The sequence below is a fragment of the Leptinotarsa decemlineata genome, unplaced genomic scaffold, assembly GCF_025532065.1.
Source record: "Leptinotarsa decemlineata unplaced genomic scaffold, Ldec_3_MD MMD2_tig00026354_RagTag_RagTag, whole genome shotgun sequence".
In the NCBI taxonomy this organism is placed as follows: Eukaryota; Metazoa; Arthropoda; class Insecta; order Coleoptera; family Chrysomelidae; genus Leptinotarsa; species Leptinotarsa decemlineata.
This window is the reverse complement of record NW_027412702.1, coordinates 11,626,063-11,643,240: the sequence shown is the minus strand read 5'-3', so window position 1 is coordinate 11,643,240 and position 17,178 is coordinate 11,626,063. Positions and strand designations below refer to the sequence as shown.

The window sequence follows — 17,178 nt, the reverse complement described above, 5'->3', positions numbered from 1 at the left end:
ACATCATCTCTGAACCAATTTATTTTTTGTTATGTTCAAGTGTACCTATAAGCATGGATGTAGTTTCGCCCCGATGGTAACCTTATATCCTTTTCCGGATACCCAGCCTGTCATTATGTATTTAGTATTCGAACACCACCAGATTTTTATGAGATTCAATCGGTTGTGGGAATATAGGGTGAGTCAAAAAAATATCACTAGACGTACAGAAGAGAGAAAAATAAGTTACGAATTTTAATCAAACTTATCATTGAAAATATTTTCAACAGAAATTTCCACTTTTCATTTATATAATATCAGATTATAACTGCATGTTATATGCACATGCATAAACATGCATAAAACTATAAAAAGGAAAAACCCTCGATGGTCGATATTATACAGTGTGTAAAAGTCAAATGGAATAAATTCATTATTTCTGTTACGATACATATTTCAACAAAATCCCGAAACATGTCAAATTTGAATTATAATTTGACATACAGAAAAAAGCTACCCCTACCTTCAAGCCCGTCGAATGACAGGTACAACCCTCAATTTTTTTAATGGGAAGTATAGGCTTGTGATATATCGTTTGAAAGGTCTATCTATTCTCTATTTAAAAATGGTATCGCTGTCAAGTTTATTGCAACAATCAAGATAAAATAAATTAAAATCATGTGGTTAACGAAATTCGATAAAATACACCCAAAACTTATTGCAATATACTCAAAACTTATTTCATGTTGAGATATTGACAATGTTCTTTTTAAATGATATCTTTTAAAAAACTGTAAATAATTTCCGTGGCAACGTTAGTTTAAAACGTCTTGTCAACTTGTTTTGTATGTTACAACATTAGTTGTTAGTATTTCAATTTAAGTTTAAAATTCGTTAACTTCAAGTCTGACAAATGGTTAGATTGATGGAAATGTATAAAATAACAGTTTTACAAATTATTGGTTACGTAATTATTGGTTACGAACACAACAAGAAGTAGCTAGCCTATTTCATGAGAAATTTTCTAAATTACCGCCCATATCTCAAGAAACAATAAGCAAAACAGAGAAGGAGTTTCGCGAGCTTGGTCATGTGGGGCCGATAAAAAAAGCAGCTGCCAATGCAATGAGTGATGAACTCAAATTAGATGTAATCCTTGAGTTTGAGGAAAACCCACATACATTTAGTAGACAGGCATCCACTACATTCAATGTTAGCCATACATCTATAGTAAACATATTGAAAGAAAATAAAATCCCTATAAAATGATACCTACTTGGTAGCTCATGGAAGACGATTTTGATAGAGAAACTTATTTCTGTGAGCAAATGATGGACATGTTTGAAAAATATTTTTAAAATTTGTTTTTCCATTAACCAGCTGTCGCACCCCTACGAACGACAACCTTCAGAAGTCGAAACTTGTGCGAACTAGTCTTACCTTTCAACGTTGAATTGTTGTGGAATTGACCGGGGTGGTAGTGCGCCCGACTCACGTGGGTTCGATTCCTGCCTCGACCAGATATTTTTCTCGAGAGAATTTATCTGGTTGAAGCTGGGATTATTCTGCAACCGTGTTAGGAATCACACCTTAAAAGATAAGACCTCATTGGTCCTTAGCTCGCACAATTTTCTCAACTTCTGAGAGCTGATTAACGGAAAAAACAGATTTCGTGAGATTCCTAACACGGGTTGGACGATAGCAAATGAAAATCGATCGTTCAGCCTGGGACTTGAACCAGCGACCAACACGACGGTCGACTTTAGTGAGTGAACAAAGCACCCACGTCGAACCGACCGGATACCGTCCGACCATAACAATATCACCCAAATAGAAGACGTTATGTTTTCTGATGAGTGTACTTTGTCTCTTGACGGTTATGCTAATCGGCAAAATTACCGCTACTGGTCAACGGAAAATCCTCACTTCCAAACGATATATCACAAACCTATACTTCCCATTTAAAAAATTGGGGGTTGTACCTATCATTCGAAGGGTGTTGAAGCTAGGGGTGGCATTTTTTCGTTGAAGAATGTCAAATTGTAATTTACATTTGACGTGTTTCGGGATTTTTTTGGATATGTACAGTAACCTAAATGATGAATTTATTCAATTTGGCTTTTACACACTGTATATTCTTTCCTGTCGCTTCCAAGTAGAAATGAAGCTCTGCTGTTACATATTTTTGTTTAAATTTGAACATAATAAAATTGTTTGATTACCTTTCAAAATATCAAATCTATGCTGACTTGAAGATTAGAAGGATTTCTTGTAAGGGTCCTGAGAATAAAAAAAGGTATATTCTCAAAATTGGATCTCTCTTAAAAATTATATTCAATTGCAATTATATTTGAATTAAAATAAGTACCAAACCTCATTCATCTATAAGAAGTAGGTATGTGATAATAAGTCAATGGCAAGATTATATTTTTCTTCCCTGGGAGAAGATACGAAGATCCCAACTTCTTGAAGATATGAATAACTATTGTAGGTCCCTATTAGTAATGAAAGTAATGAAGAAAAGAGAATTGAGACTTTCTATGTTTTTTACCACTTTTATTTGTAACTAACGTTACTGCAGTTTCATCCTATAAGGACATTTTCAAACTTATATATTAAACTTTTTTAATGTGACGGTGTAGTGTCAACGGAAAAACATTTTGAAATATTGGTCAGAATCCAGTGTATCTAAGAAAAAAAATCAAAATGACTGTAACCAGAATGGTCCTCGGTACAAATCCGTGGCGATAACTGAAAAATTAATAACGACATTGACAAATATCAAGATTGCCAATCTATCAGATGCAAGTTAACTATAACTACGAAATAAAGAGAAAATCGTAAATATGAATCGATTCCAAAAATTTTTAGGATGTTATACATATACAAGAAATTAATCAACAGAATGGAATCGAGTACACGTATAAAATAGACTAGGGGCTTATATTTTATAGGAATGTTCCAGTAATGCTATCGAGCCATAATTTAATAGTTGATAGATATTTGTTTTAAGTGCTGGCAGCGATCTAAATAATATTTTAGGCCCCTAATTCATTCATACTTTTGATATTTTCATTGGTTCAGTTGGTGTGTATATAAAAATGGAATTTCATCATTTTGAGTTGAACGCAGCATTAAGATATACAGCAATATTTTGAATCAAAATAATTTTTTCAACGAAATGAATACTATTTTATCACATCCCTACTTTTGGTCATTCTTAGATTATATTCGACGAGTAATTTAAATGCAAAATTATCCCAAAATAAATTCAATTACGGACTGCTTTTCCTTTATATATTCAGAAAGCTCACCAAGATTATTGAGTTGTAATGTATTCATTACTTTGCCCTGCAAATAGTTTTTTTCGAATTCTCTTGAATTTCATCAATTTTAATACAGTGAATTATGTCACATTCATCCTATGAAATCCAATTGATATTCACTCCTACAGTAATATTTCATAGCTCTAACAGTATCGTGGAAAATTGAATAACTGAAAATCTGTTTTCTACTTTCTACTAATTTTCATCAAATGAAATGTTGAATTTCATTTGGTCTCTTGTGAGTAAAATCTTTATGAATTTACTTTTCTCCTGGTGTCCACTTTTAATTTCATTTGAAATCTGAAATTGAGGCTCATTCCATAAATCTCGTCGGAAGATTTATTATTATTTTTTTCTCCCACTCGGTATGTACCACTTTCCTTCTGCATGGTATGTTAACCTGGATATGAGTACCAACAAGTGACAAAAACAACTACAGCCGTTTCCTTTCATCCGAGCGGGTTACGACCGACTAAATCAAAATAAATATAACATGGTTTTAATTACTTTTTTTTTGTTATACCTCTACTTTGGTAAGATTTATACATCCACCATAAATTTTCGTGTATGAATGGAAGGAAGTACGTTTTTGTGATGGACCTGAATGGGTTTCATATTTATTTAGGTGCTTTCGTTTGAGGTTTTGGTTGAAGAAATGATAATAATGATGATATTGCTGTTGATAACTTAGCAAATGTTGTTTCGAAGAGTCAATGTATCAATACATTTATTTGTTGAAATCGAAAAGGAAATATTGACTTTCTACTTTTCCATCATTAAACAAAAAATACGGGAAATTTCTAAAAAAAGAAAAAATAAAATAACTACTATAAAAACTCGTTATAGAGATATGTAGATCATACTTTCACATACAAATTGGAAGTCGGGAAGTCTTCCGAAACAACTACTTCCACATGAACATTGAATTACACGAAAGGAAAAAGTCCTGTCGAAATAAGTACTTTCCTATGAAAAAGAATTACAGATCTACCCCAATTAACAATTTCTTCATTACAAAACAAATTCAGTGAAGGGGAATAATTGAAATCTATTCAAGTAATATTTCCAAAATCTCAAATCTATTGATTTGTGAGCATTTCGAACCAATAAGTTTCAAACATTTTGCCGTAATGTCGTAATCATGATTCAACTTGTGCTCTATCAAATGTTTGATTGGTCTTCTCATTCAAAAAACTAATTCTTTCATTCTGTTGGGGAAATATCTTCCAGTTTGACCAATATTGGCCAACATTGGCCAAACTGAAAGAACTTTTTCCAAGAAATAAAAGAAGATAGAAGTAGTTGTTTGATAGAGATGAAGGTAGATCTCAAGTAAGGTAATGTGAGGTACAGGTAGGTTTGTACTCCAATTTAATGAGTTTGATCCTAGAAAGGAGAACATTTTTGATGTAGTAAATTTTTCAAATGGAAATTTTCAGGCAGTAGTAATCAATAGGATTCAAATTATACTGTAATATATGTAAGCACTATGACATACTCTTGCTATTTTCTTATTTTAGTAAGAACATAGTAGTATTGCCCAAGTGGAAATGATTAGCTCTGGAGTTTGCGGAGGCAAAGGATCGGTTTGATTTTTATTTTCCATAGGAATGAAGGTCTATCCTACTATAATGAACTACCTTTATTCAAAGTACACCTCATTAAATTCAAATATCCATTAATTCTTTTATTTTATTTTGTATCCATTATTTTTATCACTTCTAGTATATTATAAATTGTAAAAAATGAGTTTTTTGCTATTATTATTATCACAATTCCTAATTAATAAAGTTAATATGCACAATCCAAGAAAGGTAGAATTGTTACAGAAAATATTCAATTTTAAAAATAATAATCACTAATAATCAATAATATTGTGTTTGTTTTTCATATGCTATAGTGACCTAACTACTACTTATTAGTAGTACCTAACTACTGGTTAGTATTACCTTACTACTACCTGTTATTGTTGATATGTTGTTTTTTTTGATACATCTAGTTTGTTGTTAAGTGACTATCTCTAATATTTATCTGTTTTTTATTCAGAATGTTTACGTATAAAACCAAACAAAGGATTGTTCGAAATAAAACATTTGTCGCTATTCATAGAACTCATTTCGTGCTTTTCGATTTCCAAGCTTTCGAGGCATCCAGAAACCTGTTGTCATATGCCAATCTCAAAAATTTTAAATATTTTTCACTTTCTCTATGGCATGTTGATTGACACTAGATTTCTCCTATTTATGAATCCGAACATGCGAAACATGTTTCTCGTAGCGAGCTAATACAGTCCGTTTGGTTTGACCAACATATTTTTCACCTCAATTCTCGCAGCTTATTTCTTAAATCCCAGAATTTTCTTTTTCCAACGTCTTGTCTTGCAGTTTCGAAAGTCACTCTAATATGAATTGGATATTTTTGCTGGTGATATGAACATAAATTTGTTGGAACACGATGACTACATAGAAGAATATAAAAATATCATGAGTTGTTTTGGGTATGTTTCCTTCATAAATGAACCAACCAGGATACCCAGTGACTCCTGTTTGGATCATTTCTTCGTCTGCAGCAAGATACTTACAATCAAATAATTATTAAATCATTCATTTTCAATTATTACATTACTGATCATGCACAAATTGCACTTACTCTCAAAATTGATGCAAATTCAACACGAAACAATGAAATAAAAGAATGTAAAAGGTATATATACTGATTACAATAAATTGAGATTTGACTTGGCCAAAGAGAACTGGGAATGTGTATATTTACAAAATGACGTAAACATTATGGCAGAAAATATAATTTATAAACAGAAACAATACATTGAGAAAAACACAAAAACTATTAAAATTAAGAAAAAACATAACACCTTTAAAAAGACATGGTCGACTAAATCTCTACTGAATCGAATCGATGAAAAAAACCATATCTATTTATTAACCACAAAATATCCAAATAATATTGAGGTGAAAGAACAATATAGAATGTGTAGAAACTTATTGAATAGGGAAATGAAAAATGCCAAAAAACATTACTGTAGAAAATTAATAGAAAAAGCTCTCTGGGAGTGTATTAACGAGGTCAGTGGGAAAACGAAACCTGAAGCAGGTATCAAAATTATTGAAGCAAGGAATGGGGGTTACATAATTGATAAACTTCAAATTGCCAATACATTCAATGATCTAGCAGATGAAATTCCTTCTATTAATAACTATAATGAACATATAAGCAGTCTTAAAAACACATTATATTTGAATCCAACAAATGAAACAGAGATCATTGCAGTGATAAAAAAATTGAAACTGAAAAAATCTCCAGGGCATGACAATATTCGCTCCAAACTTCTAAATCAAGTTGCCAGCAAAATCGCTGCACCTCTAGCTTTTTTGATCAACTATTGTTTTCATATAGGAAAGTTTCCAAAGGTATTGAAACATGCTATTGTCAAGCCGTTATATAAGAGTGGGGAAAAAAGAAAATGGGGAATTATAGGCCAATCTCACTAATTTCCAATATTTCAAAAATTATGGAACATGTTATAAAATCCAGACTCACAAATTTCCTGAATAAGTTCAACCTTTTGTCTGAAAATCAATTTGGTTTTTGAGAGGGAAAATCAACGGAATCAACGGATGCTATTTACAAATTTACAACATCAATTTACGATTCCCTAGATAAATCAGTGCCAACAATAAGTATCTTTCTTGACCTCTCGAAAATCTTCGATACAGTTAGTCACCAAAAGTTACTGAATAAATTGAAATATTATTGGATTACGTGAAACGCCTATAATATATTAAAAGATTATCTGTTAGAACGAACGCAACAGGTGCGAATTGATGAGGTATATATCAGTTTTAGAAAAATAACTCATGGTATTCCGCAAGGATCTGTTTTGGGGCCAGTACTCTTTATTTTATACATAAATAGTCTGTTTAACGTAGATAGTTTGGGGGAAATCATTAGTTTTGCAGATGATACTGTTGTTACTTATAAAGCAAACAGTTGGAATGAACTTCAACAAAAAATAGAGAATACTTTTCCTAACATAGCTAAATGGCTTCAGTACAATAAACTTACTCTCAACTTAAACAAGAGCTGTTATCTACCATTCTGTTCCTATTCATCAGGATTGCCACATTTGGGAGATATTGATGTTGGTCTAGATTCAAAAATTTCTGAAGCCCAATCCATAAAATATCTGAGAATAATGATAGATCGGCATTTTAGATGGGACCTTCAAATAAAGCATCTGTCGGATAAAATACGAGGAATACTTCCAAAATTCAAATATTTGAAAGCATTTTTCGATCTAAAACATCTTGAAACAGTTTATTTCGCATTGGCACAATCACAATTTACATATGGAATTTTGGGATGGGGTGGTGTGAGAGACTGTTTCATAGACCAAATCAACGTATTACAGAAGTAGATTTTGAAAATAATGTTTGAAAAAATATCAGCTATTCTTCTGAAAGTCTGTATAAAGAAACTCAAATAATGGATGCTCGTCAACTTTTCTGTCAAAAAATTCTTGTATTTTTAAAAAAAGGAAAAATAATATTGAAGTATCATAAGCATACTCATAATACGAGAAGACATGATGAACTGTTTTTTCCTCGAAGTGAAAAAACAATTGGCCAAAGGAACACAAATTATGTCGCGCCCAGATTATGGTCGTTGATACTAGAATACCTTAAAAATATTTCTTTTATTATTATAAAAGTAAGCTTAAGTTATGGATAATGAAAAATGAGTGTACCTTGTTTTATAATTTATTGAAATGAAGCAAACCGAAAGTGACAATATACCGAATATGACCCATACACATGATTGTCTCAATATACCGAATATGACAATATACTTATACCTACCAACAATGATGCGAAACACACTATTGTGACAAAGTTTATTTTTAGTAGTATGAATATCACGCACAAGCAGCCTAATGACTGCTTCAGTGATTTTGCACTTGTTTATTCACACATCAATTTTACTATATACCTATTTTCATTATATACCTACCTATTTGTATGCTGTATCTATATGTTGTGTTACTGTGTATTTGAGAAATTTATTTTGTAAAAATTCGTGAATAACCCTTTTTATTATTATTATTATTATTAATGTTCAATTTTTTAAATGTTCGGACGATAACGGTCTAGAGTAGAGTTTGATGTGTATAGAAATAATACGAGCACTTTCAACTATATTCTAGACAGCTCCCATCATTGCCCACAACCAAAAATGGCGGGACCACAATTTCTTGTCCATAGACTGCTCATATTTCCCTTGAACAAAGAAAGGTATGAGATTGAGGAAAAAGTTGTTAGAGAGGTGGCTGAAAGCAACGGGTATCCATCAAACATAGTGGATGAATTAATTACAAAAAATTTTCAAGGAGTATCCTCGTAATGCCTCGACTTTTCGAAAAGAGGAAGATTTAAAATTCATAGTGCTTCCATATGAACCCAAATACACCAATGGGTTGCTTCGATCATTTAAAAAATTGAATATAAGAGTGGCTTTTAAAAATTCATTTCACAAGAGAGGTTCGAGTATGAACTATCGACATGTTTTCGATGTATTGTGGTATCGTATTCTAGTCAATCACAAGAATTTAATATGCAACCATTGAAAGACTGTCGTAAGTCCTCGGAAGTGATTTTTGTTTTTAACATTCTTAGAAAGCTGAAAGTATCTGAAATTCTCTATACTATTGATTTTATTGTACCTGACGTAAGACTGAGAAGAAGAGACAATCTATTTCGTGTCTCAAACAATTTGTCTCCTCTTCAACAATGTCCCGAAACCGTTAACAAAATGGTGAGGAACGGTGAACTGAATATTTTCAGTATTACAGATGGACAACTCCTTCGAATGCTTAAATGTGTCTAAATTTTTTACGGTACTTTTATTATTTATTGTTTTATATTGTTATATTATATATCGATTTTAACTGTGTCAATGGTACTTAATGAATACTATATGTAACGAACTTTAAAAAATCTGTGCATCATGTTAGAGGAAACCATTCTGTTTGTTGTTCAGTATAAATAAATTTCTATTCTTTTTCTATTCTAAAAATTTCTATTCTATAGGTACTGCAAATGAAGGCAAACAGTCTATAATTCACAGAATAAAGAAGGCCAACTTATGTACGGTTTTTCAATCGAAAATGGTAATTGAACATAAAAAATAATAATACAATCTATTCCGTTTCACAGTTCTCATGTGACTGTTTGTTAATTCCAGAGTTGCGAATGTATCCAGGAATTCAAATTTTTCTTTTTTTATTGTATGGCCATTCAACTCTGGATTTCATAAAAGCATTTATTTAAGGTTCTGGAGAATATAAACCACTTTTTTAAAATCAGGAGAAAATGTATCACTAATTGGCAACTCCTCATCAGTAAAAGTACAGTTAACCGTGTTAGTTTCAGTTAAGAACGAATAAAAGGTTTTGGCTCCTCCTCTATGGATACTTTCATGGAATTTGATTGCCTATTTGATTCTCCTTAGATAGGAGTACATGAACATGAATACAAAACTATATTTGTCAAGAATAATTTCTTGTGGAAAAGACTTTCAGACGAATATAAACTACAGCGATCCCATTTAATTTTTCAGCGTACCTTTTTGAAGCCGACTTTTATTTCTCCAAAATATTTTGTATGTTATCATTATCAGCATCATCGCGAGAAGTATACACGTCCACAAGTTGTGACTTCATCCCACTTTCTCGAGCACATCCTGAAGAAAAGGGATATAACTGTTTAAATTTCACACTGGGGACACAGAAAACAATATAATAAATACATTAAAGATCCGCCGATAACGATGACAGCCTAAATAACAGTCGAACACGGCTCACAAAAACCTCCTTTGATAAACCTTTAACCCATTGTAATTCGAGTCGGATGAATAAAAATTATATGGTAAAATATACGATTAATATTATACCTGTAAATACACCTCTCGCAACGCCTATATGAAAATCGGTGCTTTTTTCCGGACAGCTGTCTGCTCGGGACTCGATAATGGAATATTTGGGGCAGAGGTTGTTACCTCAATTGTTAATTGATCAATGGAATGGGTTCGTGAATTATTGTGATGCAGTGAACGGTGTCAATTTTGAGTTAATTCGATGCTATTCGGATTCAATTTTACGATTCATTGCAATTAAAACGACTAGAATCGAAAACGAATCGTATCCAGATATTCGATTGAGGATAATATTGTCTTGACCGGAACTTACTCACGATCTAATGGAAAAAATGCATTTATAATGTACAAACGTTACTGGAACGAATCAATAAATAATGAACATTTATCCCCATAAGAGTCTTTCTTAGGAATTGTTCACAATTCTCTTTGGCATTCATTGAATATGTTTGAAATATTCCTAAATATGTCTAACACCGTGGAAGTTTTATATCATAACATGGGTTGTTTATGAGTAACACTCAGTATAAGAAATTTAAATGAAACAGTATTGAACGAAAGTCAGTTTATGTGAAGAAAAGCAGAGTTTTTTATCAATCTCTTCACTAGGAATATGAAAAGTATAATGAAGAACTAAATATACCTGTGAATTCAATGTTTTTTTTCAGGAAGAGAAATGTTCTATTCACCAGTAACTTGTACGTTCTCTATTAGTTGTGATGGTTAGTTCTTGTTTAACAGTAACTTGCACGTCCTCTATTAGTTGTGATGGTTAGTTCTTGGCTTTGGATCTGAATTCTCTTTGGATATTCTGGAAAACTTTGCTTGGATATTTTCAGATTCCCGAGAATTTGAGAGGAAATTTCTGGAATGAAAGGACGTGTACTTACTGATACAATATTCTATAATATTCGCACAATACATTTTTAGTGTTAGTGAGTTTTGATATTGACAAATATCGGCCGGACCGTAACTTTCAGGTGAAATTAAAACCCAACAAAGCATTCATTCCAACACCATACAGCGATGTTTAAACCTGCCATAGGTTGCATCAGTGGTGCTAGGCTGAACCATGCAAGCATTTCTAGAATCAAAGAACAATCAAAGAACAAATCTTCGACATCAACCTCAGAACGAGATGTATTCTCTGTTTTACCATCAGCTTTCACTGTAAGAGAACTAGTTGAAATCAAAGCCCAAAAAAGCATTCCAACAGCATACAGCGAGCTGTTTCGGCCCGTCATAGATCTCATCAGTTGTGCATACATTAAAAAGGAAATAATGTTTCAACGAGACTTCTGCAAATAACTCACAAAACGTACGTTATTATTTTTTTTTTCAAATATAAATAACTGGGGGTGCAAAATGGCCTCCATGGTGACCCAACTTAGATCCTTTATATTGGAAGACTTGCGAAGTGACACTAAAAGTACTACAAACTATACGACAGTTGTTTTAATATAATCTGTACTGTTATATAAAAGTTGACAGCCAAAACATGTCCAGCATTTATTTGATCAATAGAGTAAGTTTTCAATTATTATTTTAAATTATTATAGAAAAAATATTATTATCAATTCCAAGATTCATATCTTCTTAAGGAGTGAGCCGATTTTCAAAATGAAAGCAGCAAGGGACAGGAAATTGAAAATTGTTTTTAATAAAAATTGATGGTTGATATACTTGCTAGAAAAGTTGAATATTTTGAAATGGTTTTCGGGTCGAAACTTTTGCCTCTTACAAAATTGAAGCGTTATCAGCTTTTCACTAAATGTTTCTCTGCAGTTATGTCTAGCAGTACGTTTTTTGTATGGTTCACAACTTATTGTTTCACATATGTACTTAATGTACTTAATAATGTACTCAATGTACTCAATAGGTGGCAAAAAAATCATCAAAGAATTTGGATGAGTACAAGTTTAGTTGACAGCTCCTCATATTTTGAACGGCAAGAAAATCTTTAACAAAAAAAGGAATATGATAATGATTTTTCGAAAATAACAAGACATTAACCTCAGATAATTTTTTTTCATTGAAATAACGATTGGTACAAAGTGAGGAATTGAAGCAGCCTGAGCAGCCATGTAGCTATTTTATTGACTTGACCTAAAATATTCCTTTTCATCTTTGCATAGTAACCGTCGCGCGTCGACCAAACTGCACGTGAAAAAACGTTCGTTTCAATGTTACATGAAATCTCAGCATCCAATTATCACATACGTACGATTACGCTTGAGAGTACAAAGGTGAAACGAGCTTCCGGTTTCTTAAAGTCGATCTTTTATGACCCGATCAAGCGGAAGTGACTCGAATGTCACCTGGTTAAGCACAAATAATGAATTTGACCTTTTCATTATTTCTGTGTGCATTTTCATTCACATTAGACGGCTTTAGACACACCGTATTTTTTAGTCCGTGGGATAAAAGGAATTGGGAATTGGGAATATCTTTTACGATTTGATGAGTGAATTCAATAACAAATATGAAAATTATAACTTTGTTATTCACGGTGATTTCAAATGAGCTTTGACAAACCAAGAAAAAATCTATTGTAGCCACAGATATCAACGAATTCGAAATTTTTCATTTCCTCCCCAAACAAAAACTATTCCACTAAAATAAGTCATTCCAATGAATGATAAACCATAAAAATTGAGAGAAAGTACACTAATAATACACATTTAGAATAGATGCAGAGATATCAACATATACTGAACAATAAACCAAGCAAAACTATATTGTTGAGTTTATAATTACTACAATAAACCATTGGCGAATACAAGTATAATAACTCAAAATAAGCATAAACACTAATTGAATATACTCAATAAATGCCTATAGTGATGATTATTGAGATAATATTGTTAGAAGAAAATATTTCTTTAGAAACCTGCACCTCAACAGTATTCATTTCTTTTCCTTGCCACCCTCAATGGAAATTGATGTGAAAAACTCATTTTCAAAAACTGACAAAATCTAGCGTAACTAATGGCATATCAATGACACTCATAAAAATAATATTAACTTATCAATTTCAATTATTAACATTGTTCAATAGAGCATTCATTTATTTATTCATTTATTTATATATTCGGGATACAAACAGAAAATTTCACTACACAGTATCGCATTGCATCGAGAAACTGTGTTCTCTTAAAGGGTAATATGAATTATTTGTGCGCTCTTATTGTTCTTTTCGGAACATTTTAGCAAATCATTGATAATAACAATGGACAATTCATTTTGTTTGTTATTATTTTTTATAAAAATAAAATATCTGATATGATACGCCTATGTTCCAACGACACAAACTGTAGGTCTCGTCTAATTCGCAGAATATCATCGTTTCCAGTGATTCGAATACCTTCTTTGAAAGCAACTTATTTCAAAAATCGATTTTAGAGTCCTAATCGATGGATTAGAACTTACTCAAAACAAATGCATTATAAAGAGATGTTATTGAATTCATTTGATTGAAAAATTTACATTTTCTCGTGCCATATCCCAGAGCTCTACTACTTTTATTAATAACATAATCTATATGTTCATTGAAAATAAGTTTGGAGTGAAAAATAACTCCTAAATCCTTGAATGAATTAACTCGTGAAAGCAAGATATTATTTATGTGATATGAAAATGTGTGGATATTTTTGTTGCGGGTAAATGTGATGCAAATACATTTGGAAAAATTGAGATATAAATCATTTTGTTTACAAAATTCAAATGAATTATTTATGTCACTCTGAATCAAGTCAAGCAATCTGACAAGGACTTTATTTGAAGATCAATTTTCAAATCATACAGTATACATTAAAAACTTGGCATTCGCAAAACATTGTTTGATGTTATTAATATAGATAATAAAAAATAAGGGCCCTAGATGGGACTCTTGTGGTACTCCAGAAGGTGTTGGATAAGGTTCAAATGAATAACCGTCTTTAAAGACATATTGGGTTCTGTTTTTTGAATATGATTGGAATGTGTTATAAAATTGATACTGAAAAAATACAAATACAAAGAAGAGACGTTTCAATGATGCAGAGTGTACACAGATAACGGAAACCTAAACAAATAGAATTAAAAAAGTAAAGATACTGTAATAGTATAGTATGATACTATAATAGTATGCACTAAACTCTCAGAAATGAATGACGTTTTTGCCTTAATCTGTCTCTTGCAGTGGCGTACGGAAATTATACTAAACAGATGAGGAAAAATGAAGATGAAACATATAAAGTCACAACTTTGACAACAATTTTTTCGTATAAATGCAATAATATTTCTAAGAATTTAGTGCCTACTATTATGGAATTGTACTGTAGATACCAAAATTTTGTGTAGAAATTATTCAAATCCAATATTTTCAAAATTCTCAATTTCGAAATCATTACATCAGAGAAAACACAGTTGATTATCACCTTGAAAATATTATTGACGATTACCATACTTTTCTAAATTATTAGCAACTGTTCTTACATGTAGAAGTATTTTTTCTTACTATGGAAGTTTCTTTTTATTTTCATATTGCTAATCATCAAAATGTTTGGTTATCAGTGATTAAAGAAATAGTGGGTAGATGTTTATGATTTACATGAAGGAAGTACTTAATTTGATTCTTCATAACGAGAGTTTCGAATCTGTGATATTTTTTCTTTTTGTAGGCCCACTGACTAACGAGTGTTTTTATACCATAGAGCATATACCATGTATTTAACATATTCATTCTCGATCTAGAATAATAGGTCTGTTCATATTTGGTAGAGACTCTCGGTCCGATAACTTCAACGTTTTCCCACGTTTTTGCTCGATTATTGTAGATTTTAGGTTATGATAGTCACGACCATTTTTTCGGATTGAATTTTCGTCATGCGAACAAAGCATTTCAGAAGTGGGCGGTTGTTGAATATCTAATGATTAAAAAAATTGAATAAACCTATTAATTTGCTCGTTAGTTATTTTTATTAATTAATACTCGCAAGTATAGAAAGAAACGCACATTTTGTAGCTCAGGAAACGAAATGATTGGAAATATAATGATTGTAGATTTCGGATTATTCGTTATAAATTCTTGAGAAAAACTTTTGAAATTTTTTTTTCTATTGACTCTTTTTTGTTTACACATGTTTTCAATGACATGTCAAAGTGACATGTCAAGTTTTTTGCACTCCGTTATAAACCAATTCTTCTCCGATTCGTGAGTCCCTGTTTCTCCATTTTTCTATCGATAGTCGAAAATGCAAATCCACATCACCAAACAGCACACATCTTTCGTGAGAGATTTACGAATGCTGTCACAACCATCGAAGAAATATGTTGAACACTGGATAGAAGACGGAGGAGTAATGACAATGCGATGTACTACACCTGAAACAACAAGGCCTGCTGTAGAGAAAAATTTTCAGGATAGAATTCTCAGAGATGAAAAGTAAACTTTATCTAGCAGTCATGATGCGCAGATTACAGAGGAACTATCTTCTACAACTGAACACGATGCAAGTACAAAATATTCGTTTTGTCAATATTGCAATAAGAAATTCAAAACTACAAAAGGTTTGAGAATCCACTTTTCAAAAATTCATAAATCTGAGTCAACATTTTCCTCTCCATCGAAATCTGTACAATGAGTCCGAATGTTGAATTAAAATCTGGTGCAAGTTCTACCAAAGCTATCAATGATAGACTTCCTCTATACAAGCTCCATTCTCACATATTGAAGAGAATTCCCAGAGGAGCAAGAATGTGTGCTGCAGAAGTTTTGAGCAAGCTATTGATGAATGCATTCAGAGCAATTCGTTAGATCACGGGGAATATTTGCTTTGTTTTGCATACAGATGCTTTTGTCTTCCACCACATAAAGAAAATCGTAAAAAGTCTCTCACTTCACTGATCAAGAAGAACATTTCCAATACCTGTCCAGAAATTTCCATTCACAAATTCGAGAGTCGATCTAAAAAGAAAACAAATTTCTCAAAATCTGTAATAAATAAAGTTTCGGATGGCGATCTCACTTCGGCAATCCATATTTTGACTTCAACGGACAGTTTTGCAGATTTTGATGATATTACGTTAACTGAACTTCAAGCTAAACATCCCGCTGACGTCTGTCAAGAACCTATACCTGACACGAACTGTACTCCACTTCAAGTTGATGCAAAACATGTATTGAAAGCAATCAGATCAATTCGCACTGGTTCAGCATGAGGAATAGACTCCCTCAGACCTTCCCATTTACAAGACAAGATAAAAAAGTAGTTCTGGTTGTAAAGGAGAAAAGCTCCTGTCTTCTTTGACTTCCTTGTGTAACTTTTTGCTGAGCGGTCGACTGAATCCCGATATTTGTCCTATTTTGTATGGTGCCTCTTTGATAGCATTAAAAAAAAGATGGTGGCATTCACCCCATTGCTACTGGTACCATATTTCGTCGCCTTGTAGCGAAATTATTTTGTATTGATGTTTCTGGTTTTTTAGGGAATTCATTTCGTCCTGTTCAATTTGGTTTTGGACCTCCAGGGGGATGCGAAGCAGTTGCACATGCTGCACGTCTCTTTTTAAATGAGCATCCTGATCCATCTTTTCAAATTTTTGTTAAACTAGATTATAAAAACGCCTTCAACATGATTCACAGAAACATCATTTTACGAAAAACCCACGAAATTATTCCTCACCTTTTTCCTTTATCAACCAATGTTATCGAAATTCAACATTTTTGAACTTTGGAACTATCTCAGAGAGGGGTTCAACAAGGCGATCCTCTAGGACCTGCTCTTTTCTGCCTCACTTTGAATGAACTGACAAAGTCTATCAACACCGATTTCAATTGTTGGTACCTAGACAAGAAAGTGCCATTCTCGATGTTAGACAACTCTATTGCCAAAACATGTTGCTGAAAATAACCAAAAACGAAATTGAAATGACACGCTCCGAT

At 32.2% G+C, this 17,178-nt stretch overlaps 1 long non-coding RNA gene across 2 annotated transcripts; it reads right to left on the bottom strand.

Annotated features, from left to right (window-relative positions):
* Nucleotides 1-15,189: 15,189 nt before the first annotated feature.
* Nucleotides 15,190-16,372, bottom strand: LOC141486428 (uncharacterized). 2 transcript variants are annotated; one of them, XR_012467832.1, is made up of 3 exons: nt 16,262-16,372; nt 16,133-16,200; nt 15,190-15,617 (listed from the first exon to the last, which is right to left on the bottom strand). It is a non-coding gene; the product is annotated as an uncharacterized lncRNA (long non-coding RNA). The 2 variants fall into 2 exon arrangements; XR_012467831.1 differs by having other exon boundaries at nt 16,133-16,372.
* Nucleotides 16,373-17,178: the final 806 nt, after the last annotated feature.